Raw genomic sequence first — 15,916 nt, forward strand, 5'->3', positions numbered from 1 at the left:
GATACTCTCAAGAAATTGAAAATTCACTAATAGGAGAAAATACTTACAAATCATGTATCTGATAAGGAACTGATTGATATCCAGAATATTTTACAAAGCTCTTAAAACACAGTAATAAAAAGGTACTCAAATTAAAAATGGACAAAGGGGACTTTCCTGGCAGTCCAGCGGTTAAGACTCTGCACTTCCAGTGCAGTGGAGGCAGGTTCCATGCCTGGTCAGGAAACTAGTAAGATCCCCCATGCTGTTTGGCAATCCCAAAAACAATTTTTTTAATTAATTAAAAGTGGGAAAAGGATAAATTTTCCTCCCAAGGGGATATTTCAGTGGCTAAAAGTACATGAAAAGATGCTTCAACATCATTAGAGACCAGGAAAATACAAAGCAAATCCACAATAAAACCCACTAGGATGATTATAATAGAAAAGACAGTAACAAGTGTTGGCAAAGATATACAGAAACTGGAACCTTTGTACACTGCTAGTGGGAATGTAAAATGGTGCAGCCATTTAGGAAATGTCTGATAAGTTTTTCAAGTAGTTGAACATATGTTTACCTTTGTCCCAGCAAATCCACTTCTAGGTATACCCAAGAGAAATGCAAGTATGTCTGCAAAAAAAGTTAAGACTTGAATCTTCATAGTAATATTCACAGCAGCCAAAAGGTGGAAACAACACTAACGTCCATCAACTCATGAATGGATAAATATAATGTGGTATATCCATACAATGGAATATTATTTGGCATTAGAGTTGGAATAATTACTAACAGACACTGTAACACAGATGAACTTTAAAAACATTATACTAAGTAAACAAGCCAGTCAACAAAGCCCTTATATTGTTTGATTAATTTATGAAGTATCCAGAACAGCAGCTCCACAGGAAACAAAAAAAGATCAGTGGTTGTGTGGGACAGGAAGTTGAGACAGAGTTAAGTAGGGGCTTCTCTGGTGGCTCAGTGGTAAAGAATCCACCAGCCAAAGCAGGAGGCACAAGAGACACAAGTTCAATCCCTGGCTCGGGAAGATCCCCTGGAGAAGGAAATGGCACCCCACTCCAGTATTCTTGCCTGGCTTTTTCCATGGATAGAGGAGCCTGCTGGGATACAGTCCATGAGGTCTCAAAAGAGTCAGATACTACCTAGTGACGAAACAACAAGTGGGGAATGGAATGTGACTGATAATAAACAGAGGTTTCTTTGGGGGCTGATGAAAAGGTTCTGACAATGAGGTGACTATTGCCAACTCTGTGAATATATTAAAACCAATGAATACACTAAAACTATATGCATTTTAAATGGTGACTTTTATCAACCAGAAATCATATCTCAATAAATGTTACAATGTGCCATTTCTGCACAGGAAAAAAGTTTAAAAATAACCAAAAATTATTTGCAACACTATACAAATTTAAATATCATATGGAGGGTTCTTACAAAATTCTAACAGTAGTATAATACCTCTAGCACAGAGAACCTACTGGATACTCTTGCTTAAAAAGATTATGACTATTATTATCCCACTTACAGATAAGGAACCAAAGGCTTACATGTTAAGTAACTTGCTCAAGTTCATACCACTTTAAAAGGGAATGTAGATTTGAATCCAAACAATCCTTGAACCACTATAAGACTAGAAATTTATTATATAAAGGGAATCATACTGCATGGGGTCACAAAGAGTCAGACACAACTGAGTGACTGAACAATAACAAATACTGTATATATACTTTTGTATCTGAATTCTTTGAGGTTTTTTTTGAGTATGTTTTTGAGATTCATCCATGTTACTACATATAGTTCATTCCTTTTTGTTGCTGAATCAGACTCCATTACAAGAATGAATATAATCACAATTTATCTATTCACTTGCTGATGGATATTTGGGTTTTCATTTCTCTTTGGGTAAATTCTGAGGAATGGAACTGCTAGGTTATAGGTAGGTATATGTTTATCCTTAAAAGAAACCACCAAACAACTTTCCAAAGTTGTTCTGCTATTTTACACTCCCCACCCCCCAACAATGAATAAGAGTTCTAGTTGCTTCCCATCTTTGTCAACACTTTGTATTATAATATCTCACTGTGGTTTTAATTTGTACATCCCTGATGACTGATAAAGGTGAGTACCTTTTCATACGCTTAATGGCCATTTGTATGAATTCCTTTGTGAAATGTCTGTTAAAGTTTTTCAACCACATTTCAGAAAATTTCAGTCTTTTTATTACTGAGTTATATAAGTCCTTGATATATCACAGATATAATTATTTTGTCAGATATATGTATTACTGTAACATCCTTCATGTACATTCTCTAATTCATCTATAGTTTCTCAATCAAATCCCAGTTTTTGAAGAGACTGACAAGCTCAGTCTAAACTTTCTATGGAAATACAAAGGATGCAGAAGAGTCTAAACAAGTTTAGAAAAGATGGCTAAAGTTGGGAGTTCACTGAAATTTTCAGTAACTCTTGAAATCAGTGTAATCAGATGGTGCTGCATTGGCAGAGGACAGACAAATCAACAATATAGAATAGAGTTCAGAAAGAGATCCACACTTACACAGTCACACTGTTCTTGACAAAGGCACTAAACAATTCAATAGGGAAAGGAAGGGTTTTTTTTTTTTTTGACAAATGGTATTGGAACAACTGGAGATCTATATGGAGGAGAGATTGAACGTCAAACACCTACACTTCATATCTATACAAAAGTGATGTGAGAGACAAATCAGACTTAAATAAAAAGTTAAAACGATAAAGCTTCTAAAAGAAAACATAAGAACATACCCTTGTAATTTTGGAGTAGATAAAAATTTAATAGATAGGGCACACAGGAAGTACAAACTACAAAAGAAAATATTGATAAACTGACTTCATCAAAATTAAAACCTTCTGCATTTAAAAAAACTAGTTAGTCCTTCTTTGCTTGGTTTCATTCTTTATCAGTTTGCAACAGTATTAACAGTCTGCAGAGAAAGGGTATTAGTGCAAACTATATGTAATCAGACCCAGTAGCCCTCTTTGCCATATCCACACCAAATAAAGGTGCAAATTCCCTCTAACACAAAAGCCTTACCAGGATTCTGCTGGGTTCCAAGGCCACTCAGAATTACTCCAGAAGATCCTCCACTTTCCCTTTTGCTCTTCAGATTAGGATTCAATTTCTAGCCACTGCCCTTAAAGTATTTTTTGTATTTCTCCAGTACCAGGTAACACAGATACTAAAAGCTCCCATTAACATATGCTATGCTTAACCAGTATTCCTTACTGTTAAAGTATCTTCCCTAACTCTCCAATATTTTACAGGCAGCAACAATTTACTGTATACTTATATACAGTATACTTAAGTACTGTATACTTTTACTGTATACTGTATAACCAGTATTCCTGTTAAAATATCTTCCCTAATTCTCCAATATTTTACAGGCAGCAACAATTTAATGTATACTTAAATGGGCCAACTAAGTAACTCCCATTTCTCTTAGTTCTCTTAGCTGGATCTGCTATCACTGTGGCTGTTCTTTACCCTAGGTCTTTCTGTATTACCTTATTATCTGTTGATTACTAAGTAAGAAATCATATGCAATATCAGAAGTAGGTGGAAGTTTAGTATCTGAATACTCCCCTCTTTGCCTTGTACTAATGCATAAAGTACAACAAAAACTGCTTTTCTTTAGTTTCCTTTTTAAAAATTCACAAATAATTTAAATGGATTAAATTTGAAGAATATAAAAAATATGGGGAAAATAATCTAAATTCCAAAATACATAATCTGTACAATATACTGACAAGAAATTTAATAAAATTCTCATTTAAATCACTTTTTCCCTAACCAATAAAACATCTTTGTATCATTCCATTTAGCTGAAATAAAGATTACCAGCAACTTCTTTCCATTACTATTAAATATTATATAGTTTATATCTTATAAACTATTAAAATCTATTAAAATATCATTTAGCAATTCTACAAAAAATAATCAGGGTAAAATTTTTTTCTCATGAATGCTTTGAAAGAGTAAGAGTAATTAGGTTCTACAGGCATTTATTTCCTGCCCATCATAATTATACAACTTTAACAAAAAAGAAACTCAATGGCTCAGCCAAAAAACATTTCTGCGTTCACTGAAATGTTTCATATAACCTTAACCATAAAAAAAACTTTCAATGTCAGCCTCAGTTGGAAGTATGGCCTGATGAGAGGAGGACAAGGGACCTATCACTGAATAAGAGCACACTAGTGTGAGGGGCTTTTCTGTCCTACGTGCTTTAATAATACTAGCTCATTTAATCCTCATGGTAATTTAAACTGTATTCCCATTTTAGTTAGGTTAAATAACTTGCCCGAGCTAGAATTAGAACTCAGATGTATTATCAGTGACTTAAAAGCCCCAATTCTTCACCACCCAATTCTTTACCACAGACTCTGCCATGATAAAACAACAAAGAGACAAGAGTGATCCTATGAATGGGTCTCCCCATGACAGTTCAATTTTATGCCTGTTGTCTGAAACATAATTACCAACATTCTCTCCTCACTTCCAAAAGTATCCACGTTTGAACAGTATTTGGTCACTCTACACATGGCAAGTTAAGAGGAAAATAAATCATTAGGTACTCTTTAAATATTCTAGTTGAACCTAAACTTTCCATTCAAACCACTGAATATGCACTAAAAAGTTAAAGAAGCCACTACGTTCCAGAACTGAACTAAACAGGAGGGAAAAACCTTATCCTCAAAAAGCACAGGCTGACAGAGCCCTCTACATAGGCTGAGAGGAAGGCCAGAAAGCACCTGCTCAACCGAAGAACAGTTCCTACTATAAGAGCAAAGGAATAATTTAACAAACCTAGGGTTTCCCCAAATCAAAGTTTGAGAGACAAAAATTACACCAGCATGGGTTTTGTTTTTTTTTTTGGAGGACGGGGTACTGGGGAGGGGATGGTTCTTGCTACTCAGCTTGCAGAATCTGAGTTCCTCAATGAGGGATCGTCCTCGGGCCACCACGATGAAAGCGCAGAGTCCTAACCTCCTAACCACTGGATCGCCAGGGAACTCCCTACATCTGCACTTTAAATGGAATGAAGAACTCCTGGCTAAAAAATCATGGCCCTTCCAGAGAGTTCTATTAGCTTATCTTATAGGTATATTGTGAGAAAGAAAAAGTACTTATCCATGTTTACCTTTCCCTACTTTTCTTCCTCAATAAAATCAGAATATATACCAAAATGAAGTACGTTTCCAAGGATGACGTCAATGTATTTGCTTTCTTCTAGGTAAAGAATCATTTCAGTTTCCTAGAATAGCATCTTCATCAAGACAGGGAACAAACTGCATTTTATCAAAATAATAAAAAATAAATTACTAGCACAATTGCCTACAGGGAGTTCTGTAGTATACACCACAGACATGACATCTGGTCAAACAAATTTAATCCCTGTTAATTAAGAATTAATTAGAGTCTAAATAAAAAATATCCAAAAGGAGGAAATGCTTCGAGGTAGCCAGTGGACCTTTCACATGGTAATTAAAGAAAAAACTGTTTTATGTTAGGCTATATTAGAGGTCCCTAGTATATTTCACAAGTCTTCTGGTGAAAAGAACCCAATCTAAATTAATGACAATTTATCAAATTAAAAATTTGAAAACAAAGCTAAAGATTCCTTACTGAAGAAGTAGTGACTTTAACAACTTTCACAGCTAAATTCATGAAAACACTTACCTTTTTCAGGGAGTGAGATAGCTGAGAAATATATGCACCAGTAAAAGGGAAATTAAAGAACCGAATCCACAGGCCCAAAATCTTGAGCAATTCAGTTTATTTCTCATCAAAAGGAAGTTAACATTAACTTACTTGATAGATATTTGTGAAAAATAGAGATTCTCACAAAGAGCTGAGATAACTTAGTTATCAGTTCCATATAGCTAACTGTCCATTATTACAAAAGTAATGGTGAGAGTTTATTATTGAGAATAAAAGGTAAGAGACATTCATAACAGCCAATATTATAAAATTGACTTTTCTATTCAGTTTTCCTATACTAAAAGTCGGTTTTCATTTTTGGGGTCAACACAGTATCCAGTGTGGGTGGTAACAGAGAAGCTGTGTAAAACTGTCTTCACTAAAGGAAGTCTGAGAAATCAAAGTTCAGGAATTCATCCTGGCAATGAACCATCTGTAAACAAGCATGAGGTGAACTGTATACTAAACAGCTCTTGCTTTTCAACTGTATTTCAGTCACTTAAGACACGATATTTGTATTAACACCAAATATAATTACTTTCATTATCTTTATTTTATAATACACACAGATATTATACACAAGGCAAGTATGTTTACACCAAACTAGGTGTCCAATAAACACTTAACTATTCAAGAAGCTTGGGGGTGAGGGAACTTCATCACAAGGAATTCCAACTGAGAATTCAAATTTTTTATTTTGTTGCATCAAATGCAATAAGACTATGTACACACATTCTATTGAGAACCAGATGACATTTTATTTGCATATGTACTTCATATATACATTCACATATTTAATTCTTTTATGACATAGATAACACTATAACCCTTATTTTACAAACAAAAAAAAAAGTTAAGCTTAAGGTCTCCCCTAAGGTCACACAGCCAAAAGTGACAGAGCCAGGACTGGAATCCAACAAGTCTGACTCCAAACTCCCACATATTTAACTATTCCAATATTGTCTGAAGGACGACCTCCAACAAGCAGAGGCTCCAAGGGCATAAAGCCATGCTAATGAAGTATTCCAAGCAGTATATTCATTTATTCAATCATTTATTTAGACCAATATAGAGTCAAAAATATTGATTTTATGTTATGGGTTATAATCCAATGCTGCTTTATTTTGCTGCTCAAATCGTTGAATTTTGGCCACTGGGAGCTTTTTCAGTTGGTCCCTGTGCTCCTCTGACATATCCTCATCAATGTGGAATGCTGGTGGTGGAAGCTGTAGTACTTCCTTACCTTCTGGCACAAGATGCTCCAGGCTCATCTTGTAGATTTCCTGTATCGAACCTAGAGTTAGCGATTTCTCCAAGGAGCTCCAGTTCCTTTTATTACATAATGGTATAAGAAAACAATATGTGGGTACTAGGTATGCTCCTAGGTTTTTAACCTTCTCTGCACAGAGCACAGAAATATACCTGTGTATATAAACCCATGTTATGTATGTGCCTCTAAAAATTTGTATATGCAACCACCTATATCTGTATCGAACTAAACACGGATTCATACTGATGACTCCAACTTTAATCCATCACCACAAGGATTATTCTAGCCTCCTCCCCTTGATTATCTGTAAATTCTTACTCTGACAGTAAGTAGTCTGTCTCCCACCATCCATTTACTTAATTGTTCAATTGTAGTCTCTCTGTGTTTCAGTATCACAATTAAGTGGTAATCTCATAGAATACAATTGTAACAATTAGACTACAGTGCTCATATGCAGTTCCATAAAAGTCCACTCATTTTTCAAGGTTACTTAGGTTAGCATTTCCCTCCTCCTAATTTTGGAGAAGGCAATGGCACCCCACTCCAGTACTCTTGCCTGGAAAATCCCATGGACGGAGGAGCCTAGAAAGCTGCAGTACACGGGTCGCTAAGAGTCCGACACGACTGAGTGACTTCACTTTCACTTTTCACTTTCGTGCACTGGAGAAGGAAATGGCAACCCACTCCAGTGTTCTTGCCTGGAGAATCCCAGGGACGGGGGAGCCTGGTGGGCTGCCTCTATGGGGTCGCACAGAGTCAGATACGACTGAAGAGACTTAGCAGCAGCAGCAGCCTAATTTTAATAAGGCAGTTTCATACATTTATAATATTATTATATTCTCCTTTCACAATCCGCATTCCTTCCTGGAATCCTTCAACCTCCGAAATGATTTTCGCTTAATGTGGACATACTGAAGTTTACTCTGTGCTATAAAGGCCCTGCGAGTTTAGCAAATGCATAATGTCATGCATCCACTACTACTGTAGCCAACAGAATAATTTTATCAAGCAGTATTTTAAATGAATCAAATGGTATTACAATCCTCTGTGGAAGCAGCATGGTTCGGTAGAAAGAGAACGTGAAGTCAAGAACTTGAAGTTTAATGCTACTGACAAGCCATACAGACTTTAAGAATAACAGCTATCCTTTCAGGGTCCCAAGAGTCTCAGTGTAAAATGAGGGAGTTTCACCTAGATGACAATAATTTATAGCATTTATTAAACACTTTGTGTCAGGGATGCTGCTAAGCACTTCACATGGATTATTTCATTTATTTATAACAACTCTACATATAAAGTAAATACTTTTATGTATTATCCCTATTGAAATGATGGAATTAAAGGCTTAATATTAACTAGCACAAGATCACCTAGCCAAAGAGTTACAGAGCCACGACTCTAGAACAGGAGTTGGCATGCCCTGCATGTCAAACTCAGCCTGCTGCTCATTTTTATAAATCCTGACAGATAAGAATGGTTTTTAAGTTTTGAAATAACTGGGGAAAATTCAGGACACATGAAAATTATATGAAATTACAATTTCTGTGCCCATGAAGTTTTACTGGAAAATAGCCCCACTCATTTACATATTCACTATGGCTGCTTTCACAATACAATAGCAGACATGAGTAGCTGAAACAGAGAAAGCATGACCAGCAAAGCCAAAGATTTATTATTTGACCCTTTACAGAAAACCTTTCCCAAGCCCTACTGTAGAGTCTGGCTTACTATTATTTTCTAAGAATGATTCTTAAAAAAGGCAAATTATTACTAACATTAGAATGACAACCTGGACAGAAATATTGTAGACCCTGAACTAAAAAGTTTAATGTTGTAAAACATCATCTCTTTGAGCTATAATTTTAAATAGAAAGCTATTCCTATCTACTGGTATTCATTACATAAACACAAGGTTAATGCATTGTAATGATTTTCTTTACTGATGTATTTTTACCTGTTATCTAAAAAAAGACTTGAGATATTTTCTATTCATAATAAAAAGTTTCTGACTTCAATACTTTACAAACTAAAACTCTAGATTAAACTGTCAAAACAAAATGGTACTTACAATTATAGCTAATGCTTGTTGAGAGCATCCTTTGCCAGGTTCCACTGTAAGAACTTTTAGGTCTCTGTGAGCAAGTGAGTGAGTGAAGTAGGTATTTCTATTATCTTAATTTAAAAGATGAATTAACTGAGGCTTAAACAGCTTTCCAGAGGCAACACAGTTAATAAGAGAGCTAAAATTTGAACCCAGGTCATCTGGCCCTAGCATCTAAAAGGGGTCTGGCTATACTACAAGGCCACTGGATGACAATGCTTCCGTTAAAAAGGCAGATTAGGACCTTTAAACAAATGAAAAGAATGTTTCACTATATTAAAACAAACAAAAAAACCTAAGTACTAGTAATTTATATCAGCACGTCAAGAGAAACATTTAGGTTTATACTTTTACACTTATCCATGGCACCCTATGGCGTCCCTGGTGACTAGTGGTAAAGAATCCACCTGCCAATGCAGAAGATGTGGATTCAATCCCTGGGTCAAGAATATCCTCTGGAGAAGGAAATGGCAACCCACTCCAGTATTCTTACTTGGGAAATCCCAGGGACAGAGGAGCCTGGAAGACTATAGTCCATGGGGTTGCAAAAGAGTCAGACACGGCTTAGTGACTAAACAACAAACAAAAAATGGCATCCTAAGAGTTTGCACAATTCTGTTTCTCTTTGCAGAGCCCCTCTGTACTCTCCATACCTAAACATGTTGTTGTTCAGAAACTAAGTCAAGTACAATTCTTTTGCAACCCCATGGACTGTAGGCCACCAGGATCCTCTGTCCATAGGATTTCCCAAGCAAGAAGACTGGAGTGGGTTGCCATTTCCTTCTCCAATATATATACATACAATTAGATTAATTCACTTGTACATACCCAACAGAGTCTTACCACAGTCCCTGAGTGTGGCAGATGCTCAACAAATCACTCTTGGGCGGATCAAAGCACATTCAGTATGTGTTCAATAAATAAATATTGAGTGAATGAATGAACAGAATAAGGAGTTTCATAAACCATTAGGTTCAAGTATCATTAAATGGTTGTTCACCTGAAATGAACTAGGGATGGAAAAGTCTCTGGCTTTGTAATATTTAAATTGGGTCTGGTCTGTTCATGAGCTTTAACCACTTTCTGTGTTATTAAGTTTCATAAACAAACCACTCATTATACACCTATCTAACAATATTCATCTTTCAAGCTAGTTCTAATTTTCCAGATTAACAATTTAATAATAGTCCATCTTAGTCTTCATCACTCCATTGTGAAGTCAAATTTATCTTCATATGAAAGCCTTCATTATTTATACTGGAAACTTCCCTCCTGCTTAATTTGTTCTTCTTTGAGGTGTAATAATTTAAGTCTAAGAGTGAATGCACTGTGGTTTTCTACCAAGATAATACAAATACAGTCCATTTCTAAATTTTATTTTTCATACTTCTCTCAGGAGTGACTTTTTTAAACATTTATTTACTTATTAGACACACCATGAGACATTTGGGATCTTAGCTCCCCAAGAATCAAACCCACGCCTCCTGCAGTGAAGCATGAAGTCTTAAACCACTGGACCAACAGGGAAGTTCCAGGAGTGACAAATACGTTGACAGCCTTTCTAGTAATATTCAGACAACAATCTCAGAGATAAACTGACCACTTGGCCTAGCATTCCTTTTACCATATTGATGTTCACTAGCCATTTTTCTGTTCATGCACAAGGAATGAAAGATTTACCCAGTTTATTCTCCTCAGTTAACTTCTTGCCCAGAAAAGGTAGCTGTCACATGCAAACCCAAAGGCAGCTTATCTGTTTATATTCATAAGAAATATGAATCATTTTAGTACCAGTATAAAAAGGTGACACTATACATGAATACCCTGAGAAAACCCTATATGCCATATATGTTCTTTCCTACTGCATAAGTTTCCTCTTCCAAATCAAAACTAAATGTATGTTAAAGTTTTTGATATGTTCTTCAAAGGTGAAAATAAACTAACATTTCTTAATATGCTGTCTTATAGCTGATATGTCATTTAATCTCAGAAGTGAAAATTATTGTACCTGTTTTACAAATACGGAGAACTGAAACAAAAAGTTCACTGACTTATTCAGTGCTAAGTGGGACTCAAACCTAAGTCTTTTTAAGTTCAAAACAATGTCTTTCTATTATACAACCAGGTTTCTCTTCAGCTAAATTATCACTCGCTTTTCCCCTAAAAAGTCCTGTTCATGTGAATGCAAATTTGAGCCAACAATCCTTCTACTTCTTAAAAAAAAAAAAAATCACTGGTTTGATGCATATAAAATGACTTAGCTACATGCTGGACTCTCCAGGGCAAAGGCTCTTTAAACTAGGGTCCAAGAAGTTGGATGGGAAAAAACGTACATCCTTATTATCACTAACCTATAACTGAAATTAACATTTTCTTCTATTCTGAATGTAGTTTCCGTAGCATACCACAGCAGTATGAGCAGGACAATCACTAGTTGTTAAAACGTGAACTATATTTTATACATTTGAAAAATCAAATTCTGAGAAGGGGTTCACAGGTTTCTTTAGACTATCAAGGGGTTCAAAGCACATAAATAATGTAAGGATACTGCTCCCACACCATCACACAGTTACCAAACCTGGTAATGAAGGTTTACAAAGGCATGTCACACAGTTTATTCATTGTCTTTTAGTCAGTTTAAAATATGGGGAATTCCCTGGCGGTCCAGTGGTTACGACTCTGCTTTTACAGCCAAAGGCTCAGGTTCAGTCCCTGGCTGGGGAACTAAAATACCACAAGATGCATGCCAAATTTTAAAGAAAAAAAAAAAGACAGCATTTAGTCCCAGTGATTTTTTTCACATCGAATTTGTCAATGAAGTTGGCTATTACTGATATCCTACTTCTGACCTAACACATATGGAAATCTCTCCTATGTACTTACAAAACCCAGGCATTAAACTTCTTTGTGACCAACTTTTCAACTCTAAGCAAACCTACTGTACTACAATTAGCAAGAGAATCCAGTGCTTCTACAACTGAAATTTCGCACTTAATACACAGCCATAGTTCAAATGTTTAGGTCCCTTCACTCCCCCAACTCATATGCTGAAATCCTAACTGCCAAGGTGACGGTATGAGGTAGAACAGGAGCCCTGCTGATTAGATCAGTGCCCATATAAGGTATTTAGTAAGTATTAACAACTATGCTCTTCTCAGTCTTCTGCAGGCTACAACCTAGTGTATCAAAATCCTTGTGCTTAAGAAGCAAACCTGTCACCAATTTCACTTATTTTCCTACACAAATTCAAAGTTTCCTATTAATCTTATCCAATTCCTACCAATCTTATCCAAATCTTATCCACTCTAAAACTCAATGCATCCCAGCATTTGTATTTTGTGTGAACTTTATGTTAACATGTTAAATCCCCAAGCCAGTTTTAACCTTGTGGGCAGAAAAGATGCCTATTAGTCCTTCCCTCATCCTATGTCTACACAAGTTAACGGCAGTCAAAAACTGTTTAATGATACCTTCCCTTGGTAGTACCATGACAAACTTTCACGAAGTGAAACTGTAACATCACAGCTTTAGGTCTGTAGCTGAGCCTGAATCACATTTGTACCTTGATGTACTCAAAATGTTTTTATTAGTCATAAAATTTATAATCATATTTGTGCTCGTTACATTAGTTTTTTTCCTATTAAAAAACAGACCTTTAAAAATTGATTCGGATTCTTCTGAAACAAATTATAGAGGAAAACATAGAAAACTAAAACAATGGAATTTAACTCTCAAAAATACAAATTTATTTTAGAATCTAGTTAAGTATGTGACTTTTACCATATATAATAACCAAATAAATGTTTTATAGGAAAAGATTGAGAATTTCAAGAATAAAACACAACCAGAATTGGAACACTAATTGGCAACAAAAAGAAACAAAGTCCTGATACATGCTACAACATGAAACAGCCTTGAAAAGAGTTAAGTGAAAGAAGATACCCACAAAAGGACACATATTGTATGATTCTGTTTATATGAAATATCCAGAGTAGGCAAATCTACAAAAACAGAAAAGAGATTAGTGATTGCTAGGGGTTGGGTGAAGAGGAGAAGGGAGTAACTGCTAAGGGGGCTTCTTTTTGGAGTGATCAGTTAGATAGTGCACTGTGCTAGCTATACAACTCAATTCGTATGCTAAAAATCATGGAATTGTACACTTTAAAAGGCGGAGCTTTTTGGTATGTGAATTATAGCTCAGTAAAGGTGTTACTTTAAAAATGAATTACAAAAAGCCGCCACTTGTAAACCACAATGAAAATTCCCTTTGGGAAAGGAAATCATGAAAGTCATTGATTGGAAAAGTAAGCTGGTTACCTAAAATGTTAGCAAAGTCAACCACCTCATTTCTTCTTCCATTCTACCAACAAGTACACGAACATACAACTAGACAGTGTTTGAATCAAAGAATTCGGCAGAGCTGGCTGTTAAGCTAAAATAGTGAGTGCCTTCTTAGAACCTCTCACTCCTAAACTGTAGGGGGCTTCCACCCTCGCTGATTACGGAAGTAGTAGTTTTCAACAGCGACCTCAAGAAGGAACGTCAAATTGGATGACACTTGCCTAGACACCCTACAAAGGCCAAAAAGCCTAGAAGGGGTGACACCTACACACTCCTAAGTGTGCGCACGTGTTAGGCTGCACCCAGCCAACACCAACAAGCAAAATGGGCCATTCACCCAGATCCCAACTCGCTCCCGTAAACTGACACACTATCAAGCCCTTAGAGCTCATCTGTTTAAAAGGACAAATACAGCAGTCCACACCCGGTTCCCACTCGGGCCCAACCAGCCCCCGCCCTGCCCCACCCCACCCCCAAACCCACACACGTGTTAGCCGACACCGCCCCACCGGGTCCCACGTGCACCTGGTCTAACACACTCCTCACGTGTGGGCACCCCACGGGCTTTCTAAGCTGGCCGAGGTCACCGCGTGACCCCGGGTCTCCAGAGGTAGGAGAGAGTAAGAACAAGGCCCAGATCCCTGAGGTCCCAACCCTGCGAGGAGTGTCCACACCCATCCTCCCTACTAACCCCAACAAATCCCAGGGCCGGGGGCGACGGCCCCTTTAAGACGAGGCCCAGTCGTCGCCCACAGAGAGGGGCGCAACGGGGCCTACACAACCCCCCCTCCGTTCGTCCGCCCACGTCTAGTCGCCTCACCTCGGGCCGCCGGGCCCCGCCGCCGCGGCGGCGGCGGAGGGGGGGCGGGGTGCGGGCGGGGTCCGGAGGGGGGGGTCGCCCCGCCGACGGTGGAGCCGCGGTTCGCTCTCTGAGGCCGTGGGACGGTGACTGCGTTGGGCGTGGACGCTCCTAGCTCGCTCCTTCGGCGGCTCCTGGGACCCCAAGATGGCGGCGGCGCTGAGGCGGCTGCGGGCGCTGGGCCGGCGGCGGCGGCGGCCACTTTCACTCACTGAGAGGAGCGGAGCAGGGACACGGGGAGCCATGGCGGGGGGGAGGAGAGGCGCCATAGCCAGGCCAGAACAATCGAGCCGCTACTCATTGGGCTTACCCCCGCCCCGCCCACGCTCACTGCTCGTCGCCAGCCCGTGGCCGTCCGCAGTGCCGCTGCTGTCGGCCTCGTGTAGCTCGCACCCCGCCGCTGCCGCCTGACGCCCCGCGCGGACCGGGGTTCAGGGGAAGACCCTGATCCATGCCATCTGAGGGCAGATTGGTCGGGGCTGGGACTGGCGAAGATTGCCGAAAGGCGGCGGGGAGGAGGAGGAGGATGTCATCGCTAGAGTGAGCAAGCAGATCTCGCGGGAGCAAATGTCGCGAGACCTGTCTGATCTGCAACCGCCAAAGAAAGGTTACTTTTCCCGGAAGTAACGTCAGTCCAAACGGCCCGGGATCCTGGGAATGTTTGTTGCTGCAGATGGAAGTGGGAGGGTACTTGTGATTAGTTTGTTAACGGCTACCAAACACTGCTCAGTTCACTTGAGGAAAAGTATAGGCTCAGGTGTGATATTTTACATTGTTTTTGGTTCCTTTGGGCAGGGTCGTATATTGTGGGGAAGGCCCTGCTCTGTAGGACCACTCTTAACACAGTAGTTTGGGGCTCCAGTTTGGGCTCAGGGACCAAAACTGCGATGCTGTGGCACAGTTGGGCAAGGTACCTAAGTGAAGGTTTTAGGATTCAAGCACCTGGGAATACACAGACCCGTCATCAGAAATGTCTCAGTATTCTAACACCCACCCAATGAACCTCCGAAAAGGGAGTAATTGACCTGTCTGTGCCAGCTCAACAGTTTGCACCCTCTGCTGCCCAAATTTACTAAAATTAATGCAACTCGGTTACCAGCATCTGTGATGAGATAGTGTACAGTCTAACTGCAGGTAAGGATTAGAAAAACTTACTGAAAGTTAACTATTTCATTTCCCTCATGTCTCATGTTTTAATTCATTTAATTCTGGCCCTTATCATTAAAACAACATTCGCTTAAAGTCGTAAGTAGCCTTCTTGTGCCAAATTCGCCGGACTTTGAAAAGTTAAATTTGCTTAAAGGCAAAAGTACTACACACTCTCTGGGGACTTTACTGGTGGTCCAGTGGTTAAGAATCCTTGCAATGCAGAAGGATTCAACCCCTTTTTGGGAAACTAAAATCCTGCATGTAGTGGAGCAACGAAGATCCCATGTATGCAACGAAGACAAGATGCAGATTAATAAGTATTTTTTTTAATTACACCTTTTGTGAAAGAGACAAGGGGATGTAAGAACACACACAAATACCTGCTCATTTGTCCGGGAGAGGAGTCAACACCTGCTCATTTGTCAGGGGGAGGAGTCGGGGGATACACCAGAA

At 38.7% G+C, this 15,916-nt stretch overlaps 1 protein-coding gene across 5 annotated transcripts in view; it reads right to left on the minus strand.

Moving 5' to 3' along the window:
- Nucleotides 1-14,827, minus strand: part of INO80 (INO80 complex ATPase subunit) — a 122,731-nt gene extending 107,904 nt beyond the window's left edge. For 2 of the 5 annotated variants that reach the window (XM_055537411.1, XM_055537408.1), the window contains exon 1: nucleotides 14,276-14,827. The gene's annotated coding sequence lies outside the window, so the exon portion shown is untranslated. Of the gene's footprint in view, nucleotides 1-13,980; nucleotides 14,238-14,275 lie in introns of those variants that run through there. The other 3 variants (XM_055537412.1, XM_055537409.1, XM_055537410.1) reach the window with 3 other exon arrangements.
- Nucleotides 14,828-15,916: the final 1,089 nt, after the last annotated feature.

This window comes from Bubalus kerabau, chromosome 10 (assembly GCF_029407905.1).
Source record: "Bubalus kerabau isolate K-KA32 ecotype Philippines breed swamp buffalo chromosome 10, PCC_UOA_SB_1v2, whole genome shotgun sequence".
In the NCBI taxonomy this organism is placed as follows: Eukaryota; Metazoa; Chordata; class Mammalia; order Artiodactyla; family Bovidae; genus Bubalus; species Bubalus kerabau.